This window comes from Orbicella faveolata, unplaced genomic scaffold, assembly GCF_042242905.1.
Source record: "Orbicella faveolata isolate gen_17 unplaced genomic scaffold, um_ofav_v1 contig_34, whole genome shotgun sequence".
NCBI classification, from domain to species: domain Eukaryota; kingdom Metazoa; phylum Cnidaria; class Anthozoa; order Scleractinia; family Merulinidae; genus Orbicella; species Orbicella faveolata.
The window spans coordinates 26,974,497-26,978,272 of NW_028301563.1; the positions used below are offsets into that span (position 1 = coordinate 26,974,497).

Below are 3,776 nucleotides of genomic sequence, written 5' to 3' on the forward strand. Positions count from 1 at the left end.
ATCGTGGAGGTCTGGAACCATATATGTTGCCATGGTAACAAAAATTGTTAAGCTCATATTTCGGAGCACCTCAATTAGAATCTTACTGCAAAAAAAATCCAACATATCTGTTGCAAATTGACTGAGATATCCTTGTTTATCATATGTGATCAAAATTCGGTTGAGTGAATGACGTCATCACTTGGCTAATTTACATATTTTAAAAACTTGAATATCTCTGGAACGAAAAGAGATATTTGGAAACAGTAAACAGAATTTTTACTCTTGTACAAACTACTTGTTATGTCTTAAAATGGCTCAGATTTGAATGAAGTAATTTTCGTCATGGTAGCACTTTAAATTTGATGTTAGGTGATGTCACCCCGACGGTTTTTTGTTTGCTTGTTTGTTTGTTTTTGTTTCTTGTTTTTTTATCTTTTATTTTCTTGATTATTATTTTTTTACTTAGAGAAATAAGACTTAGAGATACAGCGAGCTCGGAAGGTGCACAAAAAATAAGAAAACCAGAGGCCTGTAAAAAGTCTAAGTTTATGTGTTATACTAGTCATATGCATTACCAAACTTTTGTCTCTGAAACCCCAAGGTGGTGATGGATGTAACTGAACCAACTTTGTTGCTGGCGGTACAAACATATGTTCCAGAGTCTGCCATGGAGAAATTTTCAATGATCAAAGTACCATTTCTAACAGAAGTTCGCCCTTTCGGCAAAGCCCCAAACGCACGTGTCCACGTGATTGCTGACGGCGGGTTACTGAAGGCTTTATAAGTAACTGTTGCTACAGTGCCTTCCTCAATTAACAGAAAACGATCTGGTGCTGTGACCAGCTGGGGGGCAACTGTTGAGAACAAAGAGACATACAGTCACAGCTGTGTTAACTGAAAACTTTATAAACTCTAAAAGCAAGAGACGCACAACAGTATTTACTTTATTTGTAGTTAAATTGTCCAATTTTAACTGTGCTAACATAAATTGATCAAACTAAATTTGAGCAGCAACAATAATGATTAAGATAACTAATTAAAAACGGTTCATTTTTACCTTCTACAATAAGCTTAGCGGTCTTCTCATCTTTTCCTAATACGTTCACCGCTGTACACATGTAATATCCTGAGTCAGTGAAGGTTGACTTGGTTATTTCAAGGCCGCCATTTTGATCGGTTGACAAGCGCCCTGCCACAAGAGAACCATTGACTTTACTCCAGGTCACCGTAGGTCTTGGGTTCCCTCTAACCGAGCAGTTAAATGTAGCGGTCTGGTTCTCAGTAACTGTTTGAGTGACAGGTGATACAGTAACCTCTGGAGATGAAATTGACCCGCCGGGATCTCCCTTCAATCCCATGAACCCTCTGGGTCCAGCGTCACCTGTTTATTATAAATTGTGTCGCGAAATCATTAATATATTTAGAAAAAAAAATCAGTTTAGAAGGCTAGTCTGAATCCATGATTTAAGTCAATGCAAAAATATGACTATTTTAATAATTTACATCTAAGCAGGGACAGGAGTAATGGCTATATCATATAACTATAAACTTCCGCTAAAACCAGAAGGTAAAGATGATAAAACAAATGAATAGTTCAGTACAGGTGTGATGTATTATCCGTTTTTTCTAGATGTGTCGTTTGTTTATGAGTACATATTCCGGTATTCAGCTGGAGAGATTGCAAAGGAACGATGGAGTGAACAGGTGAACCGAGGAACGTGAAAGCCATGGAACAAAAAACGAACTGACGACTGAATTAAAATTATAGAAGAATATATGGATGAATAAACAATTCCTATGATTCTAAAAGTGCCCTGACATATCATCGCCACAAATTCTCTCAACTGCAAGTATAATTTTCGATTTCATGATTGCCTTTTACAGTGATTTACCTTTTTCACCCTTTTCTCCTTCTGGCCCTTGATTTCCCATAATGCCTTGCTGACCGTGTCTTCCGGTAAACCCATGTTGCCTTGCACTCCCTTTTTACCCTTAGCGCCTCGTCTCCCTCGAGAACCTTTGTTTCCTTTCTTGCCGGGAGGGCCTGGGACACACACTTTCTTCAATGGCTGACACAATGATGCTGGTTTGAGTTTATTGAACTGTTTGGTGATTTCACTACGGACATCTTCTAAGCTGAGAGTTTCGTTACTGACTGAGATCAAGCTGCGGCGAAATTTGGTGTCTGTTGTCTTTTTGAAATCTAAAAGAAACAGGAAATGAAAATGAAAATAGCTTTACTCTAGGCTACGTGCAGACCTCTGCTTTTTCTTTCAAGAAAAAGTCGACTTCCGGAAGCTGGCGGGTTTGCCGTTTCAGGCATTAGGTATAAAGCCCGTGAAGGTATGCCAAATATTTCACTTCTTATACCAAGGCAAAAATAAATGGAACTCTATATATCGTAGGAAGGGAGACAGGGAGGTCAGAACCTCCCGCTTCCCGCCCTTTTCTCTCACGCCTCCCGCTCCCTAATTCCCCCGGGCTCCCCCCTGCCCTCCCCCCCCCCACCTCCCAGTTCCGTATATCGCGACTTGCTCAGAGGTCTTTAAAGTCGCTCTGTAATAAAGAACAAAAAAAGAAGTCAAGGGAGAGAACTAACCAGAACTTCGCTCTTTTGGTATTAGTGTAACAAGATGATTAGTTTTGTCATCTTTGAAGCTAAGTTCAGTACGCAGACTTCCCGTAATTTAATCAGTCACGTATATTGAAGTGGAATCTCACTTCTGTTGAAAACACATCACAAGTGTCAACGAAGAAGAAATTAAGTTACGAGTATTCTAAATGTATGAGCCAGATATTTTTTTGTATCCTCCTAGTAATTTGTGCTAAAAAGTTCAGACAAGAATAATTTCTTTCAGAAGACGCGACAGGTGTTTCTTACAATCAATTTTCACGACCCTTATTCAATGAAGATTCATCTAAATGACTCAGTACTGTAACCTATAAATGAATAAATCTGACGATCAAAAAGTGGTCGTCTACTTACTCTCTGGTGTGTCCATTTCGTTTCTGTGATCTGTTGTCTGCAGTGATCTGATTTCGACGCGACTTTCCACTTTGGAAATTCGCAGTTCATTCAACTCTGTTTTCCTGTTTATCGATTCCATTCTCAAAAACAGCGCCACAATCAACAACAACGAAATAAAGGACAGAAACGAAGAACCTTTGTAGAGAACGTCGCCACATTTGGTGGAAGTTTTCTTGTTTGGTTCCATGATCGGTTCTAATTAACAAACAGTTGTCTGAACAAGCTCAACTGTCGTGTAAACTGAACGTTTGATTTCCTTTTAGCGGCAGTTTTGTGTTCCTGTAAACGAGACATGCCAAATCATAACTGTAAAGCGAAGCCGTTATCAATTGATCTGACATCGTTCAGGAAGAACCTAACCTTGAAGTCCCAAGGATGATAAATATCGTGTTTTTTTCCTGGAAAGGTTATCGTTATTTTTATTCTCAGAGGAGCTCTGTGGGTTTCCTGAAAATCTTGCTGGGGTCAACATGAAAGCGAATGATCGAGACTTCTTCGTTAATAACACTGCTGAGTGACGCTAGCCCGTCTCCGTAAGTTAATTCAGTTATAGCTGGTAAAATATTTTATACATTAAAAATTAATAGTACAAGTAATTTCGAAGCTGTTTTTTTTTTTCTTTTAAGGATCACAACTTTGTAAGATTAAATACTTGACTGTAAATTTTCATTTGTTTTTTTGTGTTTCACGTGCCATATTCTTACCTTCCTGTTTTCGACAAAAGTGTGTTTCCCCCTCATAAACGCACTCGTTATTGACAACAAAG

General features: G+C 38.7%; 1 pseudogene across 1 annotated transcript; it reads right to left on the reverse strand.

Moving 5' to 3' along the window:
• Positions 1 to 540: 540 nt before the first annotated feature.
• On the reverse strand, positions 541 to 3,279 carry LOC149105519 (uncharacterized; annotated as a pseudogene). The gene is made up of 4 exons (XR_016201711.1): positions 2,969 to 3,279; positions 1,875 to 2,185; positions 1,040 to 1,363; positions 541 to 836 (listed from the first exon to the last, which is right to left on the reverse strand). The product of XR_016201711.1 is annotated as an uncharacterized LOC149105519 (transcript).
• Between the last annotated feature and the right edge of the window lie 497 nt (positions 3,280 to 3,776).